Consider the following 17,084-nt stretch of genomic DNA (forward strand, 5'->3'; position numbering starts at 1 on the left):
CAGACAGTGTCCTTCAGCATGGCTGTGCGGTGCTGCCAGGGGAGTTTGGGGTGTGTCTGCATGGACCGTGGCGGGGGGGGAGCCACACAGCATGGACAGCAGCACCCAATCACCTGGGCCCAGAGAGGTTAGAGAGGATAGAGGATAGAGGCAGAGGGAAAAGGCAGCTCTGGTCTCCATGGGAGCTGGGATACCCGTCCCCTGCCTTGGACATCCCTGTCCAGGCAGTCCCTCAGGCCTTTGAATCCAGGACTTGGATGTGTGGCCCTCTTAGTTCTCAGGACCTTGGCCGGAGTGTGTCTGGTGGGCCCTGGAGAGGCCTATGAGCTCCTGCCTGCTCTGAGTTCTCCCTGCCCAGATTCTGCCCAGTTCACGGGATTCTGAACTGATGGTCTCCCTTTTGGAAATCAATAGCATCTCCCTGTCTCTACTCGTCCTGTCTGAAGGACTCAGAAGGTGACAGTGGCCCACTAGTTCCTTGTTCAACCCGACTTGGAGAAGGAGAGGGCATAGCAGGGGGAAAGCCCAAGGGTGGCACCCCACTGCCAGGCCCAGGGAGCCAAGGGCCAAGGTTGGGTGCGAGAGCTGAACTAGAGGCCCCAGCCACAGATCCCTGAGGAAGGACACCAGGTAGTGCCCAGCCTCACCCACTGGCACCCAGTCAGGCCACAGGAGAGGTGACCTGAGGGCACCCACGGCCTCCAGAGTGGAAGTAAGAGCAATGCGTCCTTTGACGTAAGTTGAGAGAAGGCACTGCCTTCAGGACCTGGTCTCCTTGCAAGAGAAAGGAGGAAGGAAAGGGCAAGAGTCGGAAACCGGGATCTGCAGAACGTTAGAGGGCCCAAAGTGACAGGTGCGCGGGGCCTTTGTGGTCTGCTGGGTGTATAGAGGGCGACTGAGCATTCACACAGGGACGGAGGATTTCCTCTGGAATCAGACCTGTTTATAGATAAAACCATGACGATAATGACAAAAGACGAGAGCACAGCGTGGGAGGTTTTCACACCACGAGGAGGGCGGCCATGTTCACTCCACGTGGCAACCTGAGTCACAGACGGCAGCGTCCCGAGGGTCCATCAGTGAGAAAGTCCACAGGCAAGTCATAGCTCAAAAGATACAAGGGACAGGACAAATACGAAAACCCACAGGAAACAGAGGAAACTGAAACAATCCAAAAGAAGACGGAAGAAGAGAGGAATAAGACCAGATGGGAAAGATGGAGAGCAAATAGCCAGGTGGCAGACCAAACCTTACTGCGTCGCTAATTAAATTGTTCAAACTAAATGCTGCAATTTAAAAAGAGACTCAAACTGGATACAAGAGAAAGCCAGAATATGTGCTTTTAAAAGGAAGCAGATTTTATTATGAAGCACAGACAGGTTCACAGTGGAAGAGGGCAAGGGTGTAGCTGGCCGGCACCCATCAACAGGAAGCTTAGCAGGTGTGTTGACAGCAGGTTTGGCAACCGAAAGGAAGGAGAGTGGAGAGGAGGACGTCCCGCCAGCGGGTGGGAGGTTTCAGAGTACGCGGCAGCCATAAGCTGGTGTGCATCCCCAGAGTCAGAGACCACGGAAGGCCACCTGGGTCTCATGGAGAGGCAGTACCAGACACAGGTAAGGACGTGGGTGACAGTCAGTAGCAGGAAACACAGACCAAAGAATCACTAGGGACACAGGATGCCGAGCAGTCGCCTGGTTGGCACTTTAACCAACAAAGGCAGAAGCACATTCCGATGCAGGGTGGCACTGCCAGGCTGCCAGCCGCTGCCAGCGTTCCAGCAAGGGCCACACGGTGCTCAGGCCTGTGTCCTCTTCCCACACAAGGCAAATCAGCAATCCTCAAGGGTGAGCTGCTCAAAATACGTTAAGATTAAACATCATATTTACAAATAACTCACAGGTCAAAGGCAAAATCACAGGAAATCAGAAAGTTCTTTCTAATTTAAAAATAATGGAAACAACTGGATGCTAATCCAAAAAAGTTTTAAATGAAGGTCATGGTTTCCAAAGTTCTCTTATTTTTTCAAAATAACTTGGCTAATTAAAACACATTTGAGGAAATCAATAAGGAACACAAGGACTGAAAAAATATTTGCGCATATGTTAGACAAAGAATTTCTGAGCTCCATAACAAAGACATGCCTTCATTAAAAGGGGCAAAAGACCTGAACACACACTTCAGAAGAGAAGAGGACAATTAACCAATAAACTGATCAAAATTTCCAACACTGCTAGCTGGCAGGTGGAGGTGACCCAATCTGGAAAAGCCTTTATGATAGGAGCGCCGCAGTACTTGTTTCCTGGAAGCAGAAGGAGGGCCTGCACACCAGCCAGCAGCATACTGCTCACACAGATGCCCAGAGAAGAGGCAGGAGCACAGGGCACTGCGCCCTCAGTCACCAAGGAGAGGGACCGCCATCCTGCCCCTGGCAAGAGCCCTGCTCGACAGCTCAGTGACCAGCTGTGTGTGACTGCCCTCCCTTGAGTCAGCATGTCAGCCGAGCTGTGATTGAGAAACCCATCCTCTCCTACTCAGATTGCCAGTATTGCAGTGTTCCAGGAAAATACAACATGGTCGGAAGCCAAGTCCAGGGGAAGGAGAGAGACGAAGACCCAGGGAGGTGTGCATCCAGTTAGCAAATGAAACTGCAAAGGTCCAGTGTTTAGGCAGATGGAAGTGCTCATATAGTTGCATATCATCATCCAGCCAGCGTCTGAAAGATCGTCACCGAGAGAGAAAACCACCATGTCGCTCAGGAAAGTCTGGAGGTTGTTTTCGGTTATCCTACAAGTGCATCTGGCAGCTCCGCACAGGATCTGTGCGCACACATCCTGAGAACACTTACAAGAGGCACGTTCGCACTGTGATCCAGTGCTCCAACCAGGAAAACAGAGGAAGCGACCTAAGTCTACTGCTCGGGCAAGGGAGTGGGTTATGGCCTGAGAGAAAGAGCCTGCCTCAGACGCAGGGTCTTCCAGTGGCCCCGTGAGGCCCACGAGGCCTGGGCTGCAGGAGGTTGCCTGTGAGGGATGGTGGCTGGTTCCCACAGTGTTGCTCTTTGACCAGCAGAGAAACGTTTCTAAATGTCATTTTTAGCAAAAATCTATGTCTACCTTGTTTCCTCCCCTCCTCGCCCATGAATCACAACGACATGTTTCCACACCTCACCATATGGGAGCATCGTGACCTCTGGACATGCATAACCGTTGCCATCACGGCCAGTTGGAAGGTACAAAGCAGGATTGTGGCTCCTGCAGTGAGCCTGTCGACATGGGCAGGAATCGCAAAGCCCGGACCACGGCACGCCCCAGGCTCCTGCAGGGACATCCGGGAGCACGCGCTGTGACCAAGTGCCTCCTGCCCATGAGGACCTCCTCTCTCAGGTCCACAGCAGGCTGAGCGGCCCACGGTAGAAGCCGACAGTGTGTGGGAGTCCACGTAGAAACTGAATCAAAACCATGACCTGATCATTCCACATTATTTGTTTGCATTTATTCAACAAGCATTTTAGTGGCCACTTGATTAGGTGCAGGGCATGACTCGGAGATCAGACTCTGGAGGGAGGAAAACGGTAAGGGAAAAGAGCTGCGGAGGAGTGTAGGGGCAGGGAACGGGGAAGGACTTTAGAGTGCCGCGCAGACAGGCTGAGCTGCAGAGCAAGTGCCATCCGAAAGGAAAAAGCTCTCTGGGCATGTGCCAATCAGGTCTTTCCAGAGATGGCGAAGGGTCCCGGGGTGCTGCGCTCAGCTTCCAGAGAGGTGCTCCCAAGAGTGTCAAGATAAATAGAGGAACCAAGGAAGACAACAGCAGTCCTAAAAAGACTCCAGGATGAGACACAGAGCACCACCAACAGGAAGGCCACACTCCCCGCCTCCCAAGTGACAAGATGCAGGGCAGAAAAGGGAACCCAGGAGAGGAATTGAGAAAAGACAGGTTGAGTTGCGCACACCAGGGATTCTACAAAATATGGACACCAGATGCTACTTCTTTGTAGTATGACTTTAAAGAGAGGGAACCCACTTTAAAGGAACCCCAGGCTTCCCTCCTCCTGGACAACTCAAAACAGAGGGAACCCCAGGCTGCCCTCCTCCTGGACACCTCTCCACAGAGGGAACCCAAGGCGGCCCTCCTCCTGAACACCTCTCCAGAGAGGGAACCCCAGGCTGCCCTCCTCCTGGACACCTCTATAAAGACGGAACCCAAGGATGCCCTCCTCCTGGACCACTCTATACAGACGGAACCCCAGGCTGTCCTCCTCCTGCACCACTCTATGTAGAGGGAACCCCAGGCTGCCCTTCTCCTGGACACCTCCATACAGACGGTACCCCAGGCTGCCCTCCTCCTAGACCACTCTATACAGAGGGAACAGAGGCTGCCCTCCTCCTGGACACCTCTACACAGAGGGAACCCAAGGCTGCCCTCCTCCTGGACAACTCAATACAGAGGGAACCCCAGGCTGCCCTCCTCCTGGAAAACTCTCCACAGAGGGAACCCCAGGCTGCCCTCCTCCTGCACCACTCTATACAGAGGGAACCGCAGGCTGCCCTCCTCCTGGACAAATCTATAAGAGGGAACGCCAGGCTGCAATCTGCCTGGACACCTCTACAGAGGGAACCCCAGGCTGCCCTCCTGCTGGACACCTCTACACAGATGGAAACCCAAGCTACACTCCTCCTGGACACCTATCCACAGAGGGAACCCCAGGTTGCCCACCTCCAGGACACCTCTATACAGACGGAACCCCAGGCAGACCTCCTCCTGGACAACCCTATACAGAGGGAACTCCAGGCTGCCCTCCTCTTGGACACCTCTATACAGAGGGAACCCCAGGATGCCCTCCTCCTGGACCACTCTATACAGAGGGAAACTCAGGCTGCCCTCCTCCTGGACCACTCTATACAGAGGGAAACCCAGTCTGCCCTCCTCCTGAACACCTCTATAGAGAGGGAACCCCCGGCTGCCCTGCTCATGGACCACTCTATATAGAGGGAACCCCAGGCAGCCCTCCTCCTGGACACCTCTCCAGAGAGGGAACCCAAGGCTGCCCTCCTCCTAGTCCACTCTATACAGAGGGAACCCCAGGCTGCCCTTCTCCTGGACACCTCCATACAGACGGTACCCCAGGCTGCCCTCCTCCTAGACCACTCTATACAGAGGGAACAGAGGCTGCCCTCCTCCTGGACACCTCTACACAGAGGGAAACCCAGGCTGCCCTCCTCCTGGAAAACTCTCCACAGAGAGAACCCCAGGCTGCCCTCCTCCTGGAAAACTCTCCACAGAGGGAACCCCAGGCTGCCCTCCTCCTGCACCACTCTATACAGAGGGAACCGCAGGCTGCCTTCCTCCTGGACACCTCTATAAGAGGGAACGCCAGACTGCAATCTGCCTGGACACCTCTACAGAGGGAACCCCAGGCTGCCCTCATCCTGGACCACTCTATACAGAGGGAACCCCAGGCTGCCCTCCTGCTGGACACCTCTACACAGATGGAAACCCAAGCTACACTCCTCCTGGACACCTATCCACAGAGGGAACCCCAGGTTGCCCACCTCCAGGACACCTCCATACAGACGGTACCCCAGGCTGCCCTCCTCCTAGACCACTCTATACAGAGGGAACCCCAGGCTGCCCTCCTCCTGGACACCTCTATACAAAGGGATCCTAAGGCTGCCATCCTCCTGGACAACTCAATACAGAGGGAACCGAGGCTGCCCTCCTCCTGGACACCTCTACACAGAGGGATCCCAAGGCTGCCCTCCTCCTAGACCACTCTATACAGAGGGAACCCCAGGCTGCCCTCCTCCTGGACACCTGTATACAAAGGGATCCTAGGGCTGCCATCCTCCTGGACAACTCAATACAGAGGGAACCGAGGCTGCCCTCCTCCTGGACACCTCTACACAGAGGGATCCCAAGGCTGCCATCCTCCTGGACAACTCAATACAGAGGGAACCGAGGCTGCCCTCCTCCTGCACACCTCTATACAGAGAGAACCCCAGGCTGCCCTCCTCCTGGACACCTCTACACAGAGGGATCCCAAGGCTGCCCTCCTCCTGGACACCTCTATACAGAGAGAACCCCAGGCTGCCTTCCTCCTGGACAACTCAATACAGAGGAAACCGAGGCTGCCCTCCCACTGGACACCTCTACACAGAGGGAACCCAAGGCTACCCTCCTCCTGGACAACTCAATACAGAGGGAACCCCAAGCTGCCCTCCTCCTGGACAATTGTACACAGAGGGAACCCCAGGCTGCCGTCCTCCTGGACCACTCTATACAGAGGGAACCCCAGGCAGCCCTCCTCCTGGACAACTCTCCACACAGGGAACCCGGGCTGCCCTCCTCCTGGAAACCTCTCCACAGAGGGAACCCCAGGCTGCCCTCCTCCTGGACAACTGTACACAGAGGGAACCCCAGGCTGCCCTCCTCCTGGACAACTGTACACAGAGGGACCCCCAGGCTGCCATCCTCCTGGACCACTCTATACAGAGGGAACCCCAGGCTGCCGTCCTCCTGGACCACTCTATACAGAGGGAACCCCAGGCTGCCCTCCTCCTGGACAACTCTATACAGAAGGAAACCCAGGCTGCCCTCCTCCTGGACCACTCTCCACACAGAGGGAACCCCAGGCTGCCCTTCCTGGACACCTCTCCACAGAGGGAACCCCAGGCTGTCCTCCTCCTGGACCACTCTATACAGAGGGAACCCCAGGCTGCCCTCCTCCATGACACTCAATACAGAGGGAACCCCAGGCTGCCCTCCTCCTGGACACCTCCATACAGAGGGAACCCCAGGCTGCCCTCCTCCTGGACCACTCTCCACAGAGGAAACCCCTGCTGCCCTCCTCCTGGACACCACTATACAGACAGAACCCCAGGCTGCCCTCCTCCTGGTCACCTCTCCCCAGAGGGAAACCCAGGATGCCCTTCTCCTGGACACCTCTATGCAGAGGGAACCCCACATATCCTCCTCCTGGATTCCTCTATACAAAGGGAACCCCAGGCTGCCCTCCTCCTGCACAGCTCTCCACAGAGGGAACCCCAGGCTGCCCTCCTCGTGGTCCACTCTATACAGAGGGAACCCCAGGCTGCCCTCCTTTGGACCACACTCCACAGAGGGCACCCCTGGCTGTCCTCCTTGTGGACAACACTGCACAGAGAGAACCCCAGGCTGCCCTCCTCCTGGACAACTCTGCACAGAGGGAACCCCAGGCTGCCCTCCTCCTGGACCTCTCTATACAGAGGGAACCCCAGGTTGCCCTCCTCCTGGACAACTCTGCACAGAGGGAACCCCAGGCTGCCCTCCTCCTGGACACCTCTCCACAGTGGGAACCCGAGGCTGCCCTCTTCCTGGAAACCTCTCCACAGAGGGAACCCCAGGCTGCCCTCCTCCTGGACACCTCTCCACAGTGGGAACCCGAGGCTGCCCTCTTCCTGGAAACCTCTCCACAGAGGGAACCCCGGGCTTCCCTCCTCCTGGACAACTCTACAGAAGGGGATCCCAGGCTGAACTCCTCTCCGTAAAATCCATTTTTATTTTTCCTGAGATGAAAAACATCCATCTTCCCCTTTTCTTTGTTCCTATGAAAACCATTCTACTCAATGCCACACGCATCGTTTGTGTTATGATCATGTTTTAAATCCATGCTTTTTCACCAGCACACTGGCTTAGCAGGTCCTCCACTGTGGTCCTCAGGGAGACGGACAGACGGCCCTTGCCCTGAGGTCGCTCACAGTGCCATCCCAGCTGCACAGAGAAGCCTCCCTTTGAGGCTTCCTGCCCCGGCCTCTGTTTCTCCGGCTGTGAATGTTGAGCCCGGGAGGAGGAAGGTTAAATCATTTCGTCTTGTCAAGTGGAAGTAAAAGACTTGCTTCAGAGTCACAGATGAAATGCCGTGTGACCCACCCTGAAAGCAAAAGCCCCGCAGGGGTGTGTCTTACCCAGCCTTCCTCTGGACGTCAAGCACAGGCCACACCCCCAGCAGATGCCCCGCCTGGAGCAGTGCGCCGGGGCCACCACGGCAGCTCTGCAGCAAGAGGTGGCTTGTGGCATGTTCCAGGAGCTCCTGGGCTGTGGCCGTTTTCCTGCTCTCCTTGGCCCCCGCCCTATGCTGTGCTGCGTTCGTGTGCTTAGGGCTGGTGGGGTAACAGGAGGCCAATTCTATGAGGACAGCAGGAGGGAGGCAGTCAGTGAAGACCCACACCCCTTGGGGCCCCACAGCTGGGCAGCTGGCAGGAGACCTGGCACACGGGACTGTGGCCCACAGAGGCCAGCAGAGTGACCAGGGTGCACATGCCCTGGACTCGTCATCCAGCAGGGGAGAAGCTACATCCAGCAGGGGAGAAGCTACTGGGAGAGTGACCGGGGCAGCAACTTCCTACTCAGGTCCTCATGTCCTCTGTGGTGTCTAGAGGCCAAACAGAATTGACAAAGTATCCTAAACCCAAGTTTTACAAAAGAAAAAATTCTGTCAACACATTTATAACACATATTATTATGAGTCAGATTCTCCAAAAACAACACAATCTAAATTTCATTATTTCATAGGCATCATGGGCAGACTATCCTGAAAGCTTTTAGAGTGGGAAAGCTTTTAAACCTGGAAGCACTGGGTCCGTACGAGTTCTCCTCTGTGAAGATCTATGGAGCTCATTGGGGCGCACAGTCCACAGCGCTGGTTCCCCAGGTCTGGCCCTCGGTCTGTGCTGAACATGCTGGACTCTGCAGGAACTCTGAACGCAGGGGCCCCAGGACCAGGCCAAGAGGGCTGCACCACCCCCTTCCACCTGCAGAGCAGGTGTGGCGTACGCACTGCACCAGCCAGAGGGCATCCCTCTGCCCAGGGAGCTGCGTCTCACAGAGCAGGCACAGGAGGAGCCAGAGTTGCTCTCAGGACCCCCTGCAAGGCCTGGAGAGTGACCGGTTGTCCCTGTTCATGGCCCAAGAACCTATCCAGAGTGCCCGGCACTGAGATGTGAGCATCGCCTCAGGGCCACACGTGTATGTTTGCCAGTCATGTAGTCCAGAAGGCTCTACCGTGTCCTTCAGGGTAAGAGTAGGTGGAGGCTCTGGACTGTGGAGGCAGCAGGTGAAGGGAGGCTGACTGCAGTGCCCTCTGAGCACAACATGGCAGGACCTGAACCTTCCCAGGGCAGATGGCCAGCATCTACCATGCACACTTGTCCACAGCAGGGCTCCTGTGCCCAGGCAGTGTCCCAGGCACACATGGAAACCATCTCTGCTCTCTAGGTGGAGAGCACCATCATCTCTTCCCAGGAGCAACAGGCGTCTGTGGAATTGCCAGGGAATGCATAACAAATCCTCAACAACCAGGAAGGTTTCCTGGCTCTCAGCAGGGCACAGTGGTCCTCTGGGGGAAGGTCAGGCCTGAGGATAGCCTGACTGGCCAGACGAGGGAAGGCCAACCACTCTGTCCTCTGCTGTGAGGGGACATGCACCAGAGAGGAGCTGACATCACATGACCAGGTGTGCCCAGCAAGGAGGGGCCCCTGTGGGCAAAGACTCTCACTCCCACTATGACAGGCCAGACTAGGATCAGGCAGGAGTGAGCAGGGTCCACTATGGCCAGCCCTGTTCTTGGACAGGTGTGAGCAGGGTTCACTATGGCCAGACCAGGATGAAATAGATTCCACCTCTTTTTTAAATGAGGAGACTGGTCACAGAATAAAGATGTGGCTGACGGTGGATGTCACAGTCTGCTAGTCGCCTGCACTCCGCTTGGAGTGGACAGCCTGTCCTCTCAGTGGGTTGCTACCCAGGTGCAGCCCCTGGGTAGAAGCTTCACTGTCAGGATCTCAGTACAGGGGTATGCTGGGCAACCAGACCCTCTCTAGGACAGCAAGACTTTCTCTGCAAGAGAGAACCATACACTGCCATCTGGGGAGAAACAGGAGACCTCAGTGAAATTCAGGTCTGAATCGAACCTGTGTGGCCTGGAGCTGCATTCTCATATCCTGCAGCATTTCAAGGGAAACGCCTAATATACAGATGTGGGAATCAGATCCCACTAGCACTCAAGGATCCATAAACATGAGGGGCAGGCAGGATCCAGGCTGTGGTGAGCTGCGTCCCTACACGTCTTTATTTAGGCAGCCATGCAGTCCCCCAATCAGGGTCCGTCAGGCCAGCGTTGAAGAGGTCTGCCTATTCCCACCCAAGTGGAAGGGCTGGCCTGGGTGGAGCCAGGGGGAGGAGCCTGGTGTCCTACAATGGGCTTGGTGAGGCCTCTAGAGATGTGGCGTGCCTGAGAAGAACCCTGAACTTCCTCTTCTCCCTCACATCAGGCCACATTACTGTGCAAACACTGTAGGTATTGCCTGAGTTGGCTAAGGTGGGAAGTGGGTGTTGGAAGCCGTTTTCTCATTTGTCCAAGTTTAGTAAGTTGGGAAGTTGATGTTACTTGTTTATTATGGGAATTATTTTGCTCATTCAACAAGTATTTATTGAGTGCTGTTTCCCAGCTATGGGAGACACACCAGTGAACAGAATTGGCTGACCCCTGTGTCCTGTGGAACGCCCTTCTGTTGGCAGGGACAGTAATGACCAACAATACTTGACCAGCAAGCCATGTGGCATGGCACAAGCTGACAGTCTGGGGTTTTTGGTGTTCAGCGCATGTTTGTCAAAAGGCGAAGGAGAACAGGGCTCTGGACAGTGTGGACAGGGTGGACCCCAGTGGCCTGGCTAGGCCTCCTGCTGAGGAGGTGTCCTCTGAGACGTGGACACTGTCAGGAAAGAGTGATCCACCAAGCGGAGAGTGAGTGTGAAGCTCTGGTGTGGTCCCAGGACAGTGCACAGTTGGTGTTTAGAGGGGAGCACATCTGGTGGCAGGAGGAGGCCCTCAGGAGGGGCTAGGCAGCCCAGGTGCTGGAGGACGGGGAAGCTGCATGTGGAGAGAAGCTGGAGACCTGGTCTGCAGTTTGAGACTCGTGCCAGCACGACTTCGCTTCCAAAGCGGCAAGCATGGGACTGGAGGCCTGCAGGAGGCCGGTTGCAGCCCTACAGCTCAGCAGCCTGGCCCTGGTGTCATGGGAATTCCAAATTGTGTGTTTGGAAAGTGGAGCCCATAGCAAGTCCTCGGGGGTTAGTGCAGAGTGTAAAGAATGAGAAAGAGTAACTATTCACCCAAAATGTTTGGCCTGAGCAACTGAGGAATGGTGTTGCCATCACCCAGAGTGATGACCAGTTTTCCCTGCTGACCAGTGCCTTCTACTGGCAATGCCTTCTAATGACAACACGTTTGTGGACCAGACCACAGATTAGTGTCCACTACAGACAGGACCCCCGACTCACCTGCGCCCCTGCTGACTTGAGCCCTCTGCTGACCAAGGCTCTCTGCTGACTTGCACAGGGCTCTTGCTGTGACGGAGACAGGCGTCTTTCTTGTGTGAATCCCTGAGACATGGGCTGTCGGTAGGAGCTCTTGCAGGAGGGTCAGTCTGCTTTGTGGGGAAGCTGGAAGCTAAGTTTTAAGCACATAAGCTCTCTATTAGACATCCAGGTGCAGTCACCAAGCAGCTGCTTGGACACAACTGTGGAAGTTTGGGAGTGTGTTTTATGTCATGGAAAAGTTATAACCTTCCTTCCAAAATATGCAACCCAGCAAATAACTTGAATTATTTTTAGTTTAAGAAGCAATCTGTATAATAAAAACATTTGAATTAACATGGGCAGTTAAGGCAAAATGCTCAAATTAGAATTATGATGACATAATTTGTGATTTTACGTGGCTGCACCTCTGTCTCTACACATCAGTCAGTTTAGAAAATGCCCCAGGCATGGTGGAAACCCCACTTTGTATGCAGAAGTGAACTGGAGGGTGGGAAACCGGGGGGCCTCTATCCAGAAGGTGATTCTATGTCATGTGAGTGTAGGACTCCCCCACTTCTCCTCAGATTTATATTTTTTTGTTTCAATTCTGAAGGGTGTTTCATTTTCAGCAACCACCTGTACAAATAATTCATTGTCTTTAAATCTTCTGGAAACAGCAACTGACAATCGAGGGTTTGGGAGGAGGAAGATGAGCAGGCATGTTATGAAAGGGTCGTGTTTCTTACAAGGCTTCACCTCGGAGGCTTTGTGCAATGAGAAGATCTTGGATCAACAGATCATTTTCCTTGATGAAAAAACAAAAAGAAAGTTACAACATAACGTTTCTTTTGTGTGAAGATAAATAGAAATGAAACTTGAAGTGGAATGTTTAGCGTCCATAATAAGTATGTACTGGGGAGTAGATATTCAGTCTTGTAAAGTCAGCAAGGTGTTTGTCTTTTTTTTCCCCCTCATGTAAGTCAAACTCTGATGGGATCTGTCAATTCCACATTTCAGAACCCTTCAGAATGCTGCAGGTATGGTGGTGGCTGCAGGCTGAGTTTAAATACAGCGTTCCTCCTTGGCACTCTGGGGCTTTGTTCCATTTAGAGTTCAGAAAGGTGGCCGGTTTGCCTTTGCTTTCGAACAAGGGCTTCAGCATCTGCTGAGAGCAAACCAGGCAGAGTCACGTGGCACCACCTTCACCAGCCAGCCTGTGCTCAGAGCGCTGCAGCAACAGAAGCAGAGGGCAGAGGGCAGGAGCCCCACGCGGCGGGCTGGGGAGTGCTTCCCTGCACCTGCTGGGTCCTCTGCTCACAGTGACTGTGGGCATCCCTGGAATTCCTGCCTGGCTGCACTGCTGTGAACTGCTCCAGGGGTTCAGTGAACTTTCTTCTCTAGACTCTACCTCTTCTCTTCAGGCTTTTGCTAGAGGCAGCTCTCCAACTCCTTGGCCAGGGGGAGGGACGTGAAGAACGGACATGGAGGCTCTTCCCCATGTGACCAAACTCTGCTCAGCTCTGCTGGTCTGCAGTCAGCTTAAACGGGCCCCAAAACCCACTCACAGCCCACTGCTGTCCAGGCCACCTGTCAGCAGAAGAGCCACAGGGGCATGAAGTCCAGGCAGCCACAAGGAACGGGGAGGCCAAGTGTAGAATAAAGCAAGCCAGAGAGATTGTTGGCACTCCTGTGACCCAACGCTCACTGTGTCTTGGGAAAGACGCTTTGGTGCAACTGAATGAAGTTGTGTGGTGTTGGAGCCTACCTGTCCTGCAGTCACGCTAGAACATGAGGTAGCGGCTCAGCCGATCGTGACCCGTGCAGACACTGCTGTCAAGGAAATAACAGGCCCAGGCTGTGGGAGGGGAAGATGTTCGTGGCCTCCAAGCAGAGCACAAGACCTGCTGGAGGTACTGACATGCAAAACGTTGCTCACCCTCTGACTTATACTAGGGCAAAATTTTATTTAAGGGTAAAAAGGAAATTTGAAAGAATTTAATAAATTAAATATACATAGAAAGTTTGGGTATTATAATTTACTTAAGTAGCCAATTCCTGTCTCTAAGTATCAGAAGGTCCTGCTGCTAGACTGACTTTACAACAGCACAAACAGCAGCTTCTCTTTTTCACCAGGAGTGAGGAGTGTGCACCTGAGGTGCTGGTGAGGTTGTGATCTTGAAGGAATAGCTCATCTCTTGGCAGAGGAGACAGCACCTTTAGCTGGGCCTTAGGCACCAGGAATAATTTATTTCAGTTTCTCCGATCTGATATCAACTTGTCTTGATACTCAGTTTGGCTTCCTGTAGGAATACTGTTCTGTTGCTGAACTGCAATTCAACACCTGCTTTTGCATCTGAGGGTCTTGCTAACAACAGCTCCCTGGTTGACTTCCATGCCTCTCTGGAGTGCCGGCTGACCAGGCTTCTGACGTCTTTCCTGCAGAGCTCACTGTGTGTTCAGCAGAGTTCAGACACAGGAAGACCTGAAAGGAGTTTCACTCTTCTGAAAACTGCTGTGTGTCCCGAGACCACCGATGTCTTCCAGCCCCCACTTCTGTGCCTGTAGTGTCCATTCCTTCCTTCCAAGCCACACACGTGTCTCTAGCACCCACTCTGCTGGATCAGCACATTAACTACTTAGAGTTAAAATGCTGGGTACAAGTTGCATGTGTGTGTTACATATTTTTTTTTAAAGTAGAAGCTACCTCTAACGCTGCTTTGGAAAAAGGTTTGGTGCAAGTAATGAATTTCTAAATGAATGCTGTTCTCTTTTCCCTTTAGCTGTTCTACAAAAGCTTTGTAGAACAGTCTACCGAAGGCATGGCCATCTATGCACAGGTCCCTCCTCAGGAGGAGGCTTTGTCCTGGAGGCACATCCCATAGCAAGCACATGAGCAAAGACAGTGACGCTGGTGTTTGGAGGAGCCCCATGACAGCCCAGACAGGGTGTCACTACCTGCAGGCCCCGGGCTTCAGCAAGCCCTGGTGATGTTCTGTCCAAGTGGAACAAGTGTGGCCGGCTGCAGGGGTACTGGTACTGGGGTGGGAGGCAGAGGCGTGTCAAGGGGGTGCTCCGCTCTCGGCATCCCGGCTCCGTCTCTCCTTAACATCCTCGAGTCCAGCCGACAAGGGAAGGGCAGCAGCCTTCATGCCCCCAAGCACAGGGAGCTGTTTGGGGAGGGGGCGGGTCTTGTTCTGACCCACAGTGCAGCCCTGCTGGTCTCTGCAGAGCTTTTCTGCTTTTCAGAATAACGCCAAGCAGGGTTGATTCCTGGGAAAAGCCTCTTTGCACAGCCTCCCAGAATAAAGCACTCTGCCTTGTCCTGAGGCCTCCTGCCCTGCCATGCTTCTGAGGCTGATGGGTGGCACTCGGCAGCGGTGTGGAGCTCAGTGGTGTGAGGCAAGGGACTGGAGCACGCTGCAGCCCCCTGCCCCAGCACAGTTCCCTTCACATGACCTTCAGTTGTGTGTTGAAGCAATGGGGGTCTCTGCCTCCACATGGTGCCTGCTGAACAGGCTGCCCCAGAAATCGACCTTTCTAACCCACTTCTGAGGTGGGAAATGAGGTACCAGGGGCAGAAGCCTGAACTTCTGCAAGAATAGTACAGAGTCGGTTTTGAAGCCCAGACACAGAGGCCCAGTCTGAGATGACCTTGGCCCCGTGTGGCCTCCTGGCTGATGGGCTGCCCTGCTCTAGGGGCCCAGCAAGGGCACACCCCCGAGCACCTGCTGGTAGGGCAGATAGCGCCCAGCAAGGGAAGCAAGCAGCCTTTCAGGGTGGGGCGGGCACAGGAGGAGGGCTGGCAGGGAGGAGGCAGGGTTGTGGAGGAGGAAGGCTGGGGCAGGGTCCAGTGCAGCGCCCCTGCTAGAGCTGTGTCTGGAAGGAAGCCACATGGGTGGGTCCAGGAGGACTGAAGCCCGGCTCTCAGAGGGTCTCGAGGATGAGCTGGCAAGGCAGCCCAGACCACACCTGGGGAAGTCTCTGTGGCTGCCAGGACTGGGCAAGGCCACACTGCTCCCCTAATGGCTGCACCTCATGTTCCAGGGCATGGAGGAGGGCCAGGAAGTGCACTCCTCAGCCTCCAGTCCTCCCTGCGGCTATGCAGGGCTGAGTGTGCTGCAGAAGTGCTCTGCAGGTCTCAGTGGCCCTGCCAGCTTCCTGGACCAGGGGGCTCACACTGGGAGCAGAGCCTTGACCCCCCAGACAGGCAAAACTTTGTAGTTCACCCAGCTCTGGGGGGTCCCTGTTCCAGGCTGCCTTCGGAGAGGAGGCTGCCTTCAGAGGACTGCGCCCTATTGCAACAGATGGCGTTGACCAGAGGCAGGGCAGGTGGCGCTGTAGCAAGTTGGCCACGGAAACAGGTGAGGCCAGCATGGTAGGCGGCGAGCACTGGAGGAGGAGCATGTGGACCTCAGCCTCCACTACTCCCTTGCAGGCCTGGCTCTCTAGGCACCTTTGCTATCCTAAGTTCGCCTTTAAATTTTCCCATTTTTTTGATTTCTCCTGCCAAATTTTAGTTTGTTTGTTTGTTTGCTTTAACTAAGAAAATGTGGGCACAGTGTGGTTTTCTTTTCAGAATAAGTGCAGTTCTGGCCTTTGACCAAGCCTGGGCTGAGGCTCTGCCTTTGGCATCACTCTGTTCACTGTGAGGAAAGGTGCTGGGGCGCCACCTGCACCCCATGGCTGTGCACATGCCCCTGTCCAGGCGTCAGGCGGCTCAGGGAGAGGCGACCCTATGATGCTGACCTTCAGGTGCACGGGAAACATGAGAAAAGCAAGTAATGGGAAAATCCTGTGATGAAATGGACACTGTGCAGGAACACAGAGGCCAGCACTGGCTTGTCGGCACCAGCAGAGGCTGGGCAGGGCAGCCACTGCCCCAGAAGAGGATGAACACAACAATGATTCAACAAAAATTCGTCCTTTAGACACTGTATCCAGCCTCCCCTGACAAGGCGTCCGACCTCGTCTCTGTGGCCAAGTCTGCCTGAAAGCACTCCCCTTCCTCTGCCCATTCAGACTGAGGCACAGAGTAAACTCTGAAGGCTGGCAGTCTGCAGCTGGGGAAGGTGTCCTCTCTGGAACCCCACCGGCTGCATCTGGCCTCAGCCTCCAGCCCAGCGGCTGTGAGAAGAGCAGCAAGGGAGGAGACAGCACCCGGAGTCCCCGGCTCCCTTGCTGCCGCCTCCTTCCTCGGCACAATCCCAGGCGAAGTCACTGCTCAGCAGGAGAATGTGGACTAGTGTCCTCTTCAGACTCTTCAGCTATTACGCTTTTGAACTCGAGAACTGCAGCGGGTTATCATTTCTCTGTTGCTGCCACACCTATGAGCCAGCGACCGGCCACACTTTCCAGTTAACTTTGGACAAGACTCCCTGGACTTCCTTCAACATATGTGTGGTACCTGATTGACAGACGCTGACCATTCTGGGTCCAGTTTCCCGTCATCTGGCAGAGCTCGGGAAACACAGATGGAGGTTTCTTCCTCTGGTGGTGTTTCCAGCATTTGTCCTGTTGTGGTTCATGGTCTGCGTGGTGGGTCCAGTTGTGCTGTCGCCACCTCTCCTCCACCATCCTCCTTGCCGCTGGCTCCGGCCAGTCTCTGCTCTACCCGGCACCCCTGACGATCCTCACATCTGTCTCTTTTCTGTAGGTGTTTTACTCTACTCTTTATTTCTGAGATTGTTTTCTTCTGCTTTTCCCCTAGATTCAATGAAGTCTCATGTCATTCTATTTTTCCTTGATTTTTTCAT

The sequence above is a fragment of the Sciurus vulgaris genome, assembly GCF_902686455.1.
Source record: "Sciurus vulgaris genome assembly, chromosome: 14".
In the NCBI taxonomy this organism is placed as follows: domain Eukaryota; kingdom Metazoa; phylum Chordata; class Mammalia; order Rodentia; family Sciuridae; genus Sciurus; species Sciurus vulgaris.